General features: G+C 40.3%; 1 protein-coding gene across 1 annotated transcript in view; it reads left to right on the forward strand.

The window, feature by feature from the left end:
• The first annotated feature begins 455 nt into the window (after positions 1 to 455).
• Positions 456 to 17,467, forward strand: part of adipor2 (adiponectin receptor 2) — a 55,200-nt gene continuing 38,188 nt past the window's right edge. The window contains exon 1 of the mRNA XM_088646801.1: positions 456 to 614. The gene's annotated coding sequence lies outside the window, so the exon portion shown is untranslated. The remainder of the gene's footprint in view (positions 615 to 17,467) is intronic.

Below are 17,467 nucleotides of genomic sequence, written 5' to 3' on the forward strand. Positions count from 1 at the left end.
TCAAAAGGCACTGACGTGCAATCATTTTTGATTGACGTAGTTTTGTTTTACGTGAAATTACATGCATTCTAAGGTTCTGGTTGAAAACAGTCGTTCTTTTGTTTGCATTTGTGCGATCGCTGTTCAAAGGCAAAAATAAATGCAACAGGCGAGTTCTCATGCTAAGCATAACGGTTGATCAATTAATTTCTTACACTGCTCCAACACTCCGAAATCACCCAAAGTCTGTTGCCTTCGTACCGTCAATTTAAACTCGCAAGTTTGGAAAACTACAATGTCAAGCGCGCCACAGGAAGAGAAGAACTCCAACTACCATCAAAACACCGAGCGCGACGGAGGGGCTTATTTCTTTCGCGTGACCTTAGCCAACCCCTCAGCACAATCACGTGGGGGTTTCTGGTGCGTTTTTATTGGCTATCAATGACTCACGCGATGGGCGTCATAGACGACGCTCACGGCCTCTAGGAGTCGAGTTTATTCCAGTCAGTCAGTTGGTTGATAGGAAGGTAATGGTAGTGTTTAGTGGTAGGAGCAGGTGTTTAACTGGGTCTTATCAGCTTCCTGGGAGCAACGTACGTTTAACTACACACCTGACCTGGCTTTTCGCTTTTAAGGTAATTGAAGCACCGTTACTCCTGGGGGATTACAATTATATTCTTATTGCCGATTTTAGACCGGGCACATTCGCGAGAGGACCGGCCTCTCTTGTTTATGTGTAATTTCAGTGGGTCTTTACAGTGATCTAGGCAGACGAGACGAGTCCAGCATTCCTGTCTGAAACAAGTGCACTTTCCACCTTTTAGCTCGGAGAAGCAGCCCCTCTAGATCCGGAATCACACGCCATAACGATCGCCAGAGCGTTTTAGTGATTATAGTCTAATTAGTTCAGTATCGGCTACTGTCCTCTTTTGACTTCGATGTGATGACTTAATTTCTAAATGTGTGCGTGGTCTTCTCTTTTCGGCTTTGCCAGCTGGTTAGAAAATAGCTACTTTCTCCTTTGTTCCTGTCCGGGCAGGTGGTAACTGAAATTTTGCGGCTCTGTCTGTTTTTCCACGGCTTGCTTTGTTTTTAATGTCTCCAGACGGGGTGGGTTGTCACTTATTTACAAGCCCCCTAACAAGCGACATTTGAGATCCGTAAGTCAGAAGGCAAACACCGGAAAAAAACATTTTCGGATGCGTATCAGCGTTTTGATATGATCATCTGTCCATCTTTCTGTTACATTAAGATTAAAAGTAAAATAGCTCGCAGCACTAATGCAATTGACTTTGAAAGGGAGTTTGAGGTGAGGCCGGTTGTAACTGAGCGCAGTATTTAAGATAAGGGTGTTAATGATGTCTGTCCGGAGACTTTATTAAAAAAAAACCGTTAAAGAGCTGAAGTTCACAATAATTTGGCCACGTCATTAACGTACCAGTTTTTGATCATTTCGAGACGCTTGCCAAATCTGAAGGAAACGTGCAAATGGTTTGCGTTTTGAAATATACGCCATTTACCGATTCACCCGACTACAATGCTTATAGACTCTTTTAATTGAGCGACTGATTTTTAAGATCTCTGTACTTGTTCTGATACTGTTTGAAATCCATTAGAGCGCTTTCCTTATTAAAAAAACACATCAAAATAAAGTAGAACCTAATGTAGTTCACATTATCGTCATCATATCAATACAGAAATGTTACAGTACATTACTATGATGCCTGGGCTGATATAATGTCCTAAAATGTTTTAGGTGAAGATCTTTTTGAACAATTTAATTTTTCTTTAATTATTGTTTTTGCGAAACAAATTTACCTGTAATGTAAAAAGCATCCTAAAACGGCATTCAACAAAGTTCTGTATTTAACTACTCTCTTATCTCTCGGAAAAGCAGTTTAAGATTTTTGGAAAGCACCATGCATAAGATTTTCTGTATTCAAATCTAGAGACGTGTTTATGGATTGCCTCCTGTTATGTTATATATTGTGCAATACTGTAATCTTCATACAGTAATATTGCAATCCTACCTGAACTAAGTCTTTTGTTAAAACAAAATCTATTCCACACTACAGTGCTCAGTGCTTGCTAACTTTTATTCTCTTTGTGCCCTGTGAAAATAAGTCAATCAATGGACATATTTTTTATTTTAAGTCACAGTAGTATAACTTTTTTTTTCGACAGTAGCAATCCAGAAATACTCCACTTGACAGGATCCAGTTTAAATGTTATTCCCCTACAGTAGATACTTCCTCGCTTGTCTTAAGGATATATAGAAAATGCAAGTGGCAATTTTTTAAGCTCATTTCACCGAGTAAGGAATAAGAGTGAGAGGTATTCAAAGTAACTGTTCCAATAGGTTGGCATAGTCAAAGTACTGACCACAGTGTTGGATATGATTCAGTCTCATAGGTTTTCTGAGCCCTTTCTGAGAACATGATTCAATTAAATATTAAAAATGCGGATACATTTTTAGTTTTTCTTTGCAGCCACATTTTAATTTATAGTTTCATTCTGCATCTCATCACAAAATGTTTTTTCCCGTTAGTATTCGAATGAGTTGACGGTATTTAAGTGTGCAAGCAATCAAGTAGTTTTTTTATTAAAGCATATATTTTTTTCATTTATATTATTCCATGTAATACAATTTAAAGTTGTTGCTTTCTTTTAAGATGTATGTGGGAATGGCTTAAAGGAAAGTCTGAAGATGGAGTGAACAGGGCATGTGAAATTCGGTTTAAGTGTCTGCATTTGATCATATTGCATTATAATTGCACTGAGGTCCAAATTTGAATTTCTGTCTCAAGTTTACATCAGCCAGTCCTACATGTGTGTAAGAAACAATGCTGGCTCTGAAAGTGTTCCAAAGGTAAGTGTCCTATCACTAACACTTGTGCATCAGAAGAATAGTATTAGCCAAGACAGGCCTGGCGTGCTGTTACCCCTGAGCTTGGGGGTGGTTTGAGCTGACACTTTCCCTGCAAACATTTATTTTCCAATTCTTACATGCATTAATAAAAATCAACAAGACCTTCGTGGACAGACATTGCAAAAAAAAAAAAGTTTCCAGATTTGAGAATTAGGCATTTATGGATCTAATGAGACGTATTTATTTTTTTGTAGAAAATCAGGCTAATTGATTAATGCCACCTCTATGTAGTATTTATTAATCAGGGGTCTTGTGTTATTTTTTCAGTGCCATCTCACCTTTATGTAACCACCGATGTGTATAATTGAAGCAATTAAGCCTTTTTTTATATACCAGTTTTGTTAAGCAACCTGGTAAAAACAATTCTGTAAAAAAAGGAAAGCTCTGTGACCTTAGACAGCGTGTGGGTTAATGCAGTTTTTGTTGCACATCATGGCTGTAATATGCAATCACCAGATATCAGATTGCAACATTTCATCACTGCCTGAGCTGTGCTATCTTGGGTAGCAAGGCTGTATGGATGTGGCTTTTTCCCCCCAGCAGGAGGAAAGAGAAGGTCTTTTATGGAATTGGAAAAGGCCTCAGAGGTGTGTGTAGTGAAGCTGGTGCACTGAAAGAGCAGGGGACCTGCATTCTCTGAGGGGGGAATTGGCTACTGAATGGCTCAGCTTTCAGAGGCGTTCACACTGAGTGCAGGTTGAACTCTGTGACCCGGAAGTTTCGTGTGTGTCAACGACTGGGGCTCTTCAAGAGATGGGCACACGACTGGCTCAGCTTTGCTAGGTGCAGGGTTGGTTGGGCTTTTGTTGTCTTTAGGGGAAATAGCCACTCCTGCACCATCCGAGGCACCTGTAGGCTTAAACCAATGCCCGTTAAAGATGTGTCGCTACTCTGGTTGGCGCTAGCTGTCCCATAAGGCACTGCGAACCTTGTCCTGTCGAATAATAAACGACTCTGAGGGGTGGGCAAGTTGGAGGAACTTGTCTGTCCTTCCTCATTCCCCCCCGTGTAGTATAGGAGTCGTTCCTGTGTCCAATACATAAAGAAGTAATAGGTGGTTAAAGACTGAGGGGTGTAAAATGAAACTAAACAGGGATATAGATGAAATCTTACTAGTTTGGGAGTGTGTCAGTGAGAGCAGAAGGGATTTCTGGTTTCCCCAGTGCCGTGCACAGGTTATTTTCAGTGTGGACATTGATATTATGTATTTTGGACAATCTTGCCTTTTTTGCCTTTAAATCTATGACGTGACCATAAATTTCTTCATTATTCATGTGAAGGTTCAGACCATGTCTCCAGGTATTTATGCACTGTACTTCCGGACTACCACAGAAGGAAGTCTAATTTAACTTTAACCAAATGTGCTTGAGACTTGGGTTTTCCTGACCTTTTTTTCTTGTCAATTAGTAATGCACTGCCCAGAAGACAGGAAATCAAAAGCTGGTATGCTGATCGACTGTATTTGTGCATACCACAACCACGGTCCTGTAGAACAATGCAGTATACTTTTGTACTTCTGTGGGTGGTGGATTTCGATCATGACAACGGATTCATTTGAGCAGTTTTCACAAATGTGGTTTTGGAAGTGAGAATTCCGAGACATCGTCCAGTAAGTATCCTTTGTGAATGTTCCTTAGGGTGAAGCCCCTGTTCTCTTTTTTTTTTCTTTTCCGAGATCTTGCATCACCAAAATATTGAAGCTCCCATTAAGCTGCCCTGCATTTTATTTTCCATTTAAAGAGAAAATTGGGGTCTTCGTGGGGAGTGTTGTAAGACTCTGAAGGGCTACGAGAACAAACGCTTTCAGTGTCAGGGAGCAAGATGTTGGTCTTAGTACTGGTGGTTGGATGCTTTTCAGGACATATGACAGAGGAACAATGGCACCAGTGTGAAGATCGTAGTAGAAGGCCAACATCACAAATCTCTTATATTGTCACATGATTGTGGCACCAAGAAAGCCTAAATAACATGTTTTGTTTGTGTTTGCTCTGCACCCAGTTATGCCAGTGATTGTAAAAAGAACACAATGTTTTATTTATTAGAAGTCTGGGGGGAGTTCTAGATGACAGTTGAGCACAAATTGAGCTAAATTCAACCTGGCTGCTCTTCAAGAGTAAGTGAAGGGACAAGTTGTGGAATAGGGTTGAAAAAGAGGCTCTGAAAAGATGTGCCTACAAATATGAGCCATGTTTGTTTTTTTTTTTAGGTTGGTTGAAGGCTGTACTGGCTAAAATTGTGGAGTTTTAATATTTTCAGATTTAGCTTATATTTAAGTAGGGCATGCAGATATAGCTTGCAATGCTGGTATTTGTTCCACATTTTTTTCCCTTTTTTAAAAAAACAAAACTTAGCCTCCTCTGCTAAACAGTAACCGAAATGTTCTGTTTCACGGTTTGTAATCCCTTATGCAAAGACCTGAGAAGCTTGCATCACTGTCAGTGCTGCTGGCCACCCCTCCCCCAAAACTAAGAGTGAGGGCCGGAAAGCAGCTCCTCCTGTTGTGCGCAGCAACTGCAGGCCCTGCTGCTCTCTCCTAGGATGGCTCTGTGGAGGGGACAGTCTTGGCTCTCCGACACCGAGCTTGCTGGGAGTCTTATTGTGAGATGCCTCCGGATGTCTGGGAAATGGACCTTGTCTGTGGCTAAGGATCTGCGCCTGTGGCTGGAAGGTTGCCGGTTCAAATCCTGCAGCCGGCAGAGGAATCCTACTCCGTTGGGCCCCTGAGCAATGCCCTTAACCCCAACTGCTCCAGGGGCGCCGTATAAATGGCTGACCCTGCGCTCTGATCCCAAGCTTCTCTCTCCTCGTCTGTGTGCCTGTGTGTCTCATGGAGAGCAAGCTGGGGTATGCGAAATGACAAATTCCTAATGCAAGAAATTGTATCTGGCTAATAATGTGATCTTATCTTATGTTGAATCGGTCTGTGCTGCTCTAGGGTACCATCCAGTCTTTGACGTCTGCTGACAGAAGTGGATGAAACTTCTGCGCCAGAACCATGATGGCATTGGTGAATTGGAGAAGGGGGGAATAATATTCTGCTTAATCTACAGTGCAGAAGTTGAAATCTCCTACTTTGGGTTCAATCCCATCTATATTGTTACTAGTTGTAAATTTATATATGTATGTTACTAGTTCAGTAAATTTGTCAAAGCAAACCAGCTAAAAGATTGCTACTTCTTGGGGAAAAATACCCAATAGAAAGCTCTAGGTTCAGGACATTTTACTTTCAGTAACATACAGAACCTCTTCCATTATTGTTTATCAACTAAGAACTTAAACGCTTGATGTAGGATGTTGAAATTCACTTTTTATTTTTTGCCAGATAAAACTATAATGACTTTTTTTTTCGATTCAGGCAATAAACGAGTGAAATTAATAAATGTTGACCTTTTAACCTACTTTTCCACCACGTGACAGGTGCTTTAACAACCCACTTTAAACATGTTCAGCATGAAGTTAAATTAAACTAATTATTAGTATTCGAAATGATTAACATGTAGTATGCACTTATCATTGCCGATTATATTGATAATAATTGCTGTTACCTCCAACGGTTATGGAAAAATGTTTTGAAAGACTGCAATGCACAACCTGAAATAAAAATGTGCTACAGCGACTTTTAAAATCTAAATGATAAATGCAAAACTAGGTAACGGATGGTTGAATTGTGCTGAAAGTTCTTGCTGGAGTCTGAACTCCTCCTCTCTGCATCGCTGTAGCTTGGCTCTGAGGAAGGCATTGTGGGTCAGTATGTAAAAAGTACACAGCAGAAATGACGCGTTTTCTTTCACAAATATACTCCTGCAGACCGATAGCTGCTTGTCAAAATGTCTCTGTCCAGAGTGATTAAAGACTAGGGCTCAGAAACGTATCGGGCTAAGAGAATGGACAGTTTTCCCTGGCGATTCATGAAGGTCCCCAGATTAGCGGTCAGGTTCATCAGTAAACACGTCAGCATTTACTGGGAGACGATTCTGGCATCTTTGTTGCTCAATCGGTAGAAGGCGTGTGCCGATTTTCCTTTCAATGGAAAGGCCGTGCGTCATCACTAGTTTTCCTCACTTGTCACCATCTCTGTCGATGAAACGCCCTTCGGCATTTTTAGTCTTTTTCAAAAACTGCAGGACAAGCGACAACTTTTCTGAGCCTCTCTTTAACCCCGGTTTAAAGCAAAGGTGGGAGCTGTGAGCGACTGCGGAGGTGGAAAAAGAAATGGCCAAAGCCACAGCAGGACTTGATGGCCCTTGGAACAAAGGAATGCGTTGTAGTCCTGTCGGCCGAAGAGCTGGAGAGACGAAGGACTATTAGAAATAATGCAAACGAAATGTATTAGAAATACATTTGTTCTAGGAGGGAAGGGAATGGTTTTATCAGTGTGAAGACTGGGCCAGTGGCTGGACAGTCCTGCGATTGTCCCCATTTCTGACAATTTGTCAATTACAATTACAACTGTAAAAACAGGCGCTGTCCTTCGGCTGAGACGTAAAACCGAGGTCCTGACTCTCTGTTGTCATCAAAAATCCCAGGGTGTTTCTTGTAAAGAGTAGGGGTGTAACCCTGGCGTCCTGGCCAAATTTCCCATTGGCCCTTACCAATCATGGCCTCCTAATAATCCCAATCTATGAATTGGTTTCATTATTCTGCTCTCCTCCCCACTGATAGCTGATGTGTGGTGAGCGTTCTGCTGCACTATGGCTGCCGTCGCATCATCCAGGTGGATACTGCACATTGGTGGTGGTGGAGGGGAGTCCCCATTACCTGTAAAGCGCTTTGATTGGAGTGTCCAGAAAAGCTCTATACAAGTGTAAGCAATTATTAATTATTATTATTAATTTGAACTTCATTTCAAAGCACTGGTGCAAGCTTCTTAGGCAAAATATCAGGATCGCTGCTATCGACACAATCTTTCATTCTATGTTGATAACCTCTTTAGATTGATCTCTGATTTTCCAGTTTGGTTTTCTTACATCTTTGATTATTTGATGTATTGGATTATTTGTTATATTTGTCATAAACTGGATCTGACATAAATTAGTTCTTATTGGGTGAGGTAAGAAATCAAGCCTTCAGTCCCTGTTTTGACAACTTGTTTGCCACTTAAATTTCTCGGAAGATGTTTGAGAATCTTTAAGAGAACGTAGGCACGGATAAATAAATCGGGTTTGACTGCAGTTCCTTTATAGGACACGCTAGATGGTAACATTTCCATTATAAAAGTGAGTACATGTCCTCACATTAATTTCGGCCTGAATTATCCCCATGCCAAAAAAATAGCAGAACTTTTAATTAGTTTAGATTGGAGTCTGGCTGTACTTAATTTAAATATTGCTTTTGGGCTTTTCTTTTGAGGCTGTTTTGAACATGGCTTTATCACCATCATGGTACCCAGTAGCAGATTTAATTAAGTCACTCCAGGATCTTTAATATCTACTCCCTAGGATGGGACTGTTTCATTTCAAATGCTCCAGTTATTACAAACAACGTGAATATCTGTAAGAAAGTCAACCATTTTCTTGTCAGGCTCCTGAAATTTCATACAGTTAACCCTCAGTTTAACAGATTAATAGGAGGGAAGGGGTGTCCTTTATTGCCAAATATCCAGTAATCGCCAATAATGTTTTTCAGAAACAAAACACTTTTTTGTATGAGAAAATATTATACAGTATAAATGCTTTTTGTATCTTTTGGCTCATTTCTTTAACAATTGCGATCAACACAGTGGAAAAAAAAATGCTTTTTATTATAATAATAATAATTGCTTACACTTATATAGCGCTTTTCTGGACACTCCACTCAAAGCGCTTTACAGCTAAGGGGGACTCCCCCCCACCACCACCAATGTGCAGCATCCACCTGGATGTTTAATATAAACTATTATAATTTATTATACGTTTATTATAAACTATTTAATAAATTTTAAATGTACTGTGTAAAATTCACTAAAGCATGCAAAACACACACACCACCCATGGTAAAGCAATTGACCTATACCTGTAGAGCACCATTTAGATTCCTGAATTTTAAACTGATGTCTTATTATTTGTGCCTTTCATTGTTATTGCAGGGAAAGTCTGACATTTCTGATTTTAAAGCCAATCCCTTTTAAGTGGCCAATGTCCATTAAACAGACGGTTTACTGAAGTTTGCTCACACTGATGGGTTCACGGCAATTTCCTTCCGGTGATCTCTTTGACAACCACTGGAGCAGAATTCAGGATCTGAGGAAGACTTATTGACTCCCTGTTTTTTCCCATTTTTTTGCACCCCTGACTCTGCTGAATCCCTTTCCGCTTGATGGGCTGCCATGGGACACCATGTTTCCCTCTCTTCTGGTGACTGATAATTGTTTCAGTGGTTAGTACAGGGGAGGGGGGTGTCGTCACCTCTCTGTGACTTTTGTGTTTTCTAAAGGAGGGCCACACCCAGTCACCTTTGTGATAAAGAAGTGGACAATCTTGGGGGGGAGTCCTAATTGGAGTGCGGTTTGGGATGCTGCAGTTTCTTAAACCTATAAACCCAGCACACCAGCTAATCCTTTTAAAGCTTGCACTTAGTATACATGCAATACCGAATCAGTTGGCCCAAATGAAAAGCCTGCCTGCGTGTGTTCCGGCGTGTTCTGCGATAAGGCTCCTTTGGGTGTGTCGTGTGGTTGTGTGGCTTTGATGATTCCCACCTTCCTGTCGGTCTTCAGGCACGGCACCTTGTGTTCTCAAGTGTGACTGCAGTTCCAACTTATTTTATGAGACTGGGCGGAGACTGAGAAGCTCCTTTTCAGATAAAAAAATTGTCCTGGCTGTATATTGATAGCGCAAATATTGTTAGGTGCTTTTTAAATAAAGTTCAAGAAAGGGCATGCTAATAGTTTATTAGGAGGTTTTAAAAAGTAGTTCTGTTATGTTTTGTCATAAAATCGTTGCGGTTTTTTAATCCAATCCTTATTGCTTATCTTTTACTAGCAGTGTGGTGTGAATGATTTTATGGCAGTAGGGGCTGTCTCTGCTTTGTACAGGGTGTTTGTTTTTTTTGTTGCTATTTCAGTGAAGTTGAAGGGTAATTTTGGGGTAATCTTTGTGATTAGGGGTTCTTGATTACCCTCCTCATTTTATTTTTAAAATTTATGGAGGGTTTAGTCCACAGTGGCTGGTATTTTAAGGATTAAATTAGATGGCTATTTCTATTTCTGAGTTATTTTTATGGCTTTGCCACAGGCCACATAAGTTTACTATTACAGAGCTGCGAGTGCCAGGGAACAAGTTATGTTTTTTTTTAAATAAAATGTGAGAGTATGGGTGCATTAATTTCCACTAGAGCTGTACTGACAAATTGTCTTAATTCTTATTCCACCAGGTAGGTTGGTGTTTCACCTTTGCTGTTTCACCTTCCTTGTACAAACCTCTTGAGAATCCAGAGGGAACTGGTGTAGGATGGCTGTTTACTCCACATGGAGAATACAAACCTTTGTTACTATGTAAAACTTGTGGTTAGAAATTTGTTTCGTAGTGAAGTGTATGATGTATGTTTTTTTTCAGAGAATCCTCTTTGGATTCTGAATAGCAGCTACAAAACGGTACAATTTGTAGCTGTAACAAAACAAGCTGTGCTGGGTGTGTCTACTTCTGTGTATGCTTGTGAAGTCATTCCTCGTACTTTCATCTAGAAAGTAGTGATCAGAATTGGAAAGGCAGGGGATCTGAGATGCACCTTTTGACAGTTACAATGTGTGGTTGCTCCTTTTCTAAGAAAACGCAGGCCAAAGGTATTGCCCCAGATTAGATTCTGGAATGAGCCTGTGATGGACCAGGTACAATTTCTGGCACAGTGCAGCTATCAGGGCCAAAAGATGGGGAAAACATCAGGGGAGCAGGAATTAGATGTGACACTGAGAAATGAACTGCATTGTAGCTGTGCAAAATCTATTGCACTTTTACAACCTTGTCTGCTTTATATAGTCAGTGAAAATTAAAGGCGACAGAAATCTAAGAGAATTTATACTGGTCTGTTTGGGAATCTCTTTAGCAAAAATGGAAGATTTGCTTCCTGATGGTGTAATATACAGTGCATATTATAGTGAATATTCTTCTTCGATCCAATACAAGTCTTGTATTGCTACAGTACATGATGGCTGTCTGCCTTAGTCAGCATCTGATTCTACATGTTTCATCTAAACTTTTATTCCTGTTCTGCTTACTTCGTTCAGCTTTTTTATGTTGATAAGGCTATAGCTGGGTACAAATGTGTTTTTTTTTTATTCTTGCTTTATCTTAGTTCACATTCATTTGCGTGGAAAAAATATGGACTGGTGTAATTGACATTTTCACGATGAAAATGGCATTAAAAGAATAAGGGAGAACTGCTTACGTGTGTTGTGGACTTTTATCTCCATTCTGTAAATTCTGTAAATAAATTCCCTACATTTATTAGACCTCATCCTTTCCCTTCTAATTTCACTGTGATAGCCTCCAGTCTGGTCAAGAGGAATGCAAGGAATGCAAATCCAGATCTGGACGGACAGCTGTGGGTTTTTGAATAAACCGTATTCAGGGCGGAAGCAATATGTGTATCAGCTAAAGAACACAAAAGTGGGGCCAGCTGAGTTGGCGCTTTTGTAAAGATTCCCGGTAGATTCATGTGCCATCTGGAATTACTGGGCCTGCCAGTGCAGCTGGCTCAGTGTAATTGCCCACCAGTCAGACGTCGTCCTCCATGGGGTTTGGTGCCACACCCGTTCTCTCTTGAAGTGGCTCCCTAAAAAGCCTCCGTCAAACTAATCACCAGTTTGCTGGCACTTCTTAATCAGGACAGACCTGTCCCCCCCCGTAAAATGATCCCAGTTATTGTGTAGCTGTGTGAAATGGTTAGTCTTACCGAGTTCAGCAGGAGTTAAAATTGAGTTCGATTCCCTTGTGAATTAGCTGTCCACTCAGCCCAGTCAGACGGTTTTTAATAGAAATCAATTCCGAGTTGTACTCGGACTCGGACCTGAAATGACAGTTAATGCCTGAATACAGCCGTCTTCGATATGTGAAGAATTGTTGTTTTTTTTCCGAATTTGCCAGGAAAATCGGTTTTCTTTTTTGATTTGCAGATGTGTTCAGAGCGCCTGTACCATACAAGGCTGAAAGTTGAAAGTTGTACTTTGTCAGGGTCGTTTTGCTCCCATTATACCCTCTGAATAAAAAATTGACTCATTCAGCAGCAGCCCTTTGAGAGAGCCATTCCCGAGAAACAGAAGGCTAAAGAGAATGTTTTTTCCTTTTCTTCTGAGAAGTTTGAGTCTTAAAAGTAAGCAATGATGACACAATTACCTTTTCAGAGAAATAGCCTCTGAGAGAACAAAAATTGATAGCTTCACGGACGTTGTAGCATGGTGTTGACTATTTTTGCTTATAATCCCTTAAATTAGGACTCTGTATGAAATCATGGTTCTGTTCAGGGCAGATTCAGTGTAGCCTATTTTTTTTGGGTAGACATTGTATATAATTGAGCCTAAAATCTTTCAGCTGTCTAGTAGTCTGCATATTTTTTTCAGAAAGCGACTGCGTCTTCAATAAACAATGTTACGTACTGTACTCTTTTGCTTCTGGTGTCCAGGGCAGAAGTTCAGCTGTGTCTCCAGCTAGCACACTTGCTGGGTCCAAGACCAGGATGAAAAGGAGTGCCGCAGGATTTGGAAGCAGAGTGCCGAAATAAAACGGCTGCAGACACGTTGTAACCTCCGGCCGTGCTGCGAATCTCTCTCAGGTTTCCGATCGAGGTACAGAGCCAGGGGTTAGAGGTTTGGCTGTTGTCTGGATCAATATTGAAGCCGTGCAGTTCTGGGGGTGGAATGTGCAGGCAGCGCCGAACTGTGTAACAGGATTCCTTTTATAGGAACACCAATTAGAATTAGAAATTGATGATTGATTAGTAAATCAACCAGGCTTGAATACAATGGAAAATGGTTTTTAAAACGTAGGAGTGCATATCACAATCATTTGTCGTAATTGCAGTTCATTTTTAAGAACTATGAAATGAACATTGGAAAAAGAGACTGCAATTGATCAAAATGTCTTCTGTTTCGCCATATTTGCACTGTGCAGTTTATATGAGCTCTGTTTTGCCTAAATCATGGTATTTTCTTTTTTTTTTTTCCTTTTCATGCAAACGGCAAAATGTTGATATCATTTGTGTGGAAGGACCATTTATATTGTCGGTTTTGTGGTGCTTTTCATGAAAACGCGATGCTGAAGTGTCATTGACTAGGTATTAGGATGGCACTGGGGGGAAAAAAAGCAATCCTGTGGAAAGTTATAGCGCTGGAAGCTCTTAAGGGGGAAAAGCCTCATTTGTGGAGTTTGTGGACTCTGCTAGAGGCCTTTTAAATTTGGAGCTCAGCCCAAGTCTGGATCAAAATAAAATATTGCTTATAGGTATTTGACTCTTTCAGGTTTGTGATCTGTTGGTTGTGCAGAAGCTTTTCGGCACCATGCAGTTTTTGTTTTTACCTCAGTCTTAGACTCTCCATTTGAACATTTGGAGGTCGGTCATCATGTACCGTACTCTACCTGGGCTCAGATAAATTAAGCCAAAAAAGAGGGTAAAATGCAAACTAAGTTTGCATTTTTCTTTGCTGTTCAGCATACTTTGAGGAAGTTTGAATGGAAAGTTAAATTTTGAGTTCGGGTGCTTGTCGTCAGGTCTAATGTCTCATGCTGTAAACTCTAGATTTACATAAATCAATTAGAGAGACAGTGTTTTTTTTCTGACCCAGTAGCACAAACATATAATACTTTGAGCCTACAGCACTAAATAGTTAGTGTAGCTCATTCTGTAGTTCTGAGAGACCAGTACTCCTAGACTGCAGATGCTTTGTTTAAAAATGATATAATCTGAAGAAGAATGAGTGGCTTTTTGTTGCCACCTATTAGGAGTTAAGATTTGGTCAGTTTATAGATGAAGATCGTCTTGATGATGCGTGATTTGGACGGAGAAAAGCCAGTCTTCTAAGAAGATTGAATTTTTACCTCTTTTATTTGTCCAGTAATGTAGAACTTAGAGTACTGGTCAGTTTTTTTTTTTTGCTGGATGACTTCTTTTCCAGAGCTATGCTGCAGTTCTAAACAATACAGTACTGTTTTGCAGTTAGCTTTAATAGACATTTCTACGCTATGTGTCTTGCGACAGAGCAGCAGATGTGGCCGGTGATTTATTTATAATTGCTGGAGGCTTGTAAACTGCCTCCTGAGATGTTCATTATTGCCCTGACTAGTCAGAAACAAAAGGGGGAAGTTAGTAATGCTGTTTGCACAGAGAAAAGCAGGTTTGCTTTGGAAGTAGGGTCCCCAATAAAATAGCCTTATGAGCAGTGCAGTAACTGTTCACTCTGGAATGCTATATGGTTGTGAGCAACACCTGTCTAGGGTCTCTTCCTATAGGCTTCCTTCCTGCAGCCACTTAAATAATAATAATAATAATAATAATAATAATAATTGCTTACACTTATATAGCGCTTTTCTGGACACTCCACTCAAAGCGCTTTACAGGTAATGGGGACTCCCCTCCACCACCACTAATGTGCAGCATCCACCTGGATGATGTGACGGCAGCCATAGTGCGCCAGAACGCTCACCACACATCAGCTATCAGTGGGGAGGAGAGCAGAGTGATGAAGCCAATTCATAGATTGGGATTATTAGGAGGCCATGATTGGTAAGGGCCAATGGGAAATTTGGCCAGGATGCCAGGGTTACACCCCTACTCTTTTCGAGAAACGCCCTGGGATTTTTAATGACCACAGAGAGTCAGGACCTCGGTTTTGATGAGATGATGAAATGCTTTTTGTAAGGGTATAGATATGACACATAATTACATATTTGTGCATTACAGATATTCTTTAGATGCATTATATGCAGTATGAAAAGAGAAATTGTCTCATGCAAAAGTGTGGTTGCTTAGTCTACTGTGCAGTAAAAAGTTAATTTTTTTTGCTCCTCAGGAAAGCCTCTTTATTTTTCTGGAGAGATTTTTTTCAAAGCTCTTCTGGAATGGAGAAAGATGCTTCATATCCGTTCTATGACATGAAGGAGATCCTGTCACGAAGAACTCCCGGAATATCGATACTGTAGATCATTAGAGCAGTGCTGATTCAGTGTGTGATCGACAGGTTTTGTGTCCATTGTCTTGTGCTGTAGTTCATTCCTTTATGGATATGAATAGCTTCAGCATTTACTGTCCGGAATGGAATGAGAAATCCCTTCTTCCCCTGTGCCCAATGGCTGACAGCAGTCCTTCAAGTGGTGTTCAGTCCTGGTGGGGTGCAACTCTTTGGAAAGTCTGTGCTAGCTGTCCCCAGGGTCACTTGAGGTGGGAGCTACTGCTGAATGATATGCAAGTAATGTTGTCCCAGTCTTGAGGATCTTTTCACTTGCATGTGATGAACAAAGTCTGAGTTGGGTGGGGGGGCTCAGCCTGTGACCGAGAGCTGTCGCCCAGTGGGAGCGATACAAGATGCTGGCCTCTCTTGAAGTACAGGATTGAGCAGTCATGTGCTATGCTCTGGTCTGGGAACGAATCGCACAGTGAAATGCAGTATTATTGTTAGACATATACAATAACAAATCTGCTTCTGTTTGCAGCACTGATGATCTTTGTGCATGCATTGAAGGTAGTTTTTTGTTGTTGCTGTTGGCTGGAATTCACATTGTATTGCACAAATATTCAGGTCCTTCCTAGGGTGTCACATTGTGTGAAAATGCTAAATGTTGCATTTACATGTTTTGAAACGTAATATTTTATTCTAAACCCCAATGCTCAAACCGAAGATCAATTACACTAAAAGCAAAATCTAAAGAGGAAAGCTGAAATATGTTATTTGTCTATTTAGACCCTTGAACTTGATGCACAAACACCATTGCAGGAGTTACAGTGGCACGTCTTTTTGACAACTTTGTTAGGTCTGCTAACACCTGCTTGGTGCAGGTTTCACCCATTCTTCTTTGCAGATTTGCTGAATGTTTCTCATGTTGTTGGGGGATTGCTTATGGACAGCAGTGTTCACGTTTCTCACATCCTCTCAATAGGATTAAATTCAGGACTTTGACTGGGTCATATGAGGACATTCACTTTCGCATTCTAAAGCTACTCCAGGATAGCTTTGACCCCTTGCTTTGGATCATTGTCCTGCTGAAAGGTGAAATTTTCTCTGTTTTAGGTCTGAAGCAGGTTTTCTTCTCAGATTTGACAGTACTGTTTTCCATCCATGTTCCTTTGACAAGGTACAAGGTTTTGACAAGTTTCCTATTCACTGATGAGAAGCAGATATCAACATAAGGCTACCTCAGTCAATCAGTTATTTTCTGTTCTTTATTTATTATTTAGGGAGCTCTGCAGAATTTTCTTTTCACTTTGAAATTAGTTTTTTTTGGCAGTCAGTGGCAAATCGAATTAAAATTAAATACCTTATCGTTACAATAAAATGTGAAAAAGTTAGAGGGGGTAAATGCTTTTGATAGCCACTGCATTGAAACAAACACTAATTGCTATTATAAAGTGTCATGACTGAATGCAATTAAAGCAGCAAATGTGAAGATTGAGCAAAGGTCTACACTGAAATTAATCTAAAAAAGGGGTGATGTACAGTCCCATAATTTTGAGTTTCATTAGGTTTAATAAATGAAGTCACTTGCTCCTCGATAAGCAACAAATGTCCCATATTCTATTAAAGCTTTACACTTGTTAGAACTGTCTGTCAGGAAAGAAACAAAGCTTTAGCAACACTATCCTCCCTTTCCTGAGCAGCGGCTCAGTACAGTAAAAAAGACTACAGTTAATGATCTAAGAAGATCCTGTAGCTTCAGAGGACTTGTGTTTCAGTACTTCAGTTGCCTTTGGCACCTCTAGTTGCTAGGCTACCTAATAACATTCGAAGAGTTAATACAGGCCTGTTTACTCATTGGCTGGACAGCAGACTTCAGTCCCTGTGCTTTGACTTAAGAGGCCTCTGTAAACTCCAGGTTCTGCATTATATTTCGAACTACTGGGAAAGAAGTCTTGTTTTGAAGGTTATTCCGAGTTTGTCTTTTTGTCGCAAGAGTTTTGTGAATATCGGTGTCCCTTTGGGACTTTCAGAAATGGGTTGAGGACTTTTAATCTGGCGAAGATATTAAAAAATATCCTATAATTGCCTCTAATGACACAGATGTTAGCACTTGAAATGACTCTTTTCCTCTCCCTGTTTTTCCATAATGTTCTTGCAGCTTTTGGTGGGATTCTAGTCTTTTTCCGTCCTGAAAAGGTTATTGAAAACACATTATAGTACATTTTTCCAAATGCGTATGTATATATGTAAATGTGATACTGGCACAATTGTCCATAATTCATAGAAATGCAGCAAATATAGTATAAATGTTTCTTTTTTTTTGCTAGTGTAGAATTGATTACCCCCATTGCTTTTTCTAAATTCTTCTTTCATTCTGTATGCACTGACTTTCTCAATCCTGTTTATAAAATTTGTCAGTGTAAGAACTATGAAGCACAGTGGCACAGAAGTGTGGAGGAAAAAAGGGTTTTTTCTGACGA

The sequence above is a fragment of the Lepisosteus platostomus genome, chromosome 9, assembly GCF_059453375.1.
Source record: "Lepisosteus platostomus isolate fLepPlt1 chromosome 9, fLepPlt1.hap1, whole genome shotgun sequence".
Classification (NCBI taxonomy): Eukaryota; Metazoa; Chordata; class Actinopteri; order Semionotiformes; family Lepisosteidae; genus Lepisosteus; species Lepisosteus platostomus.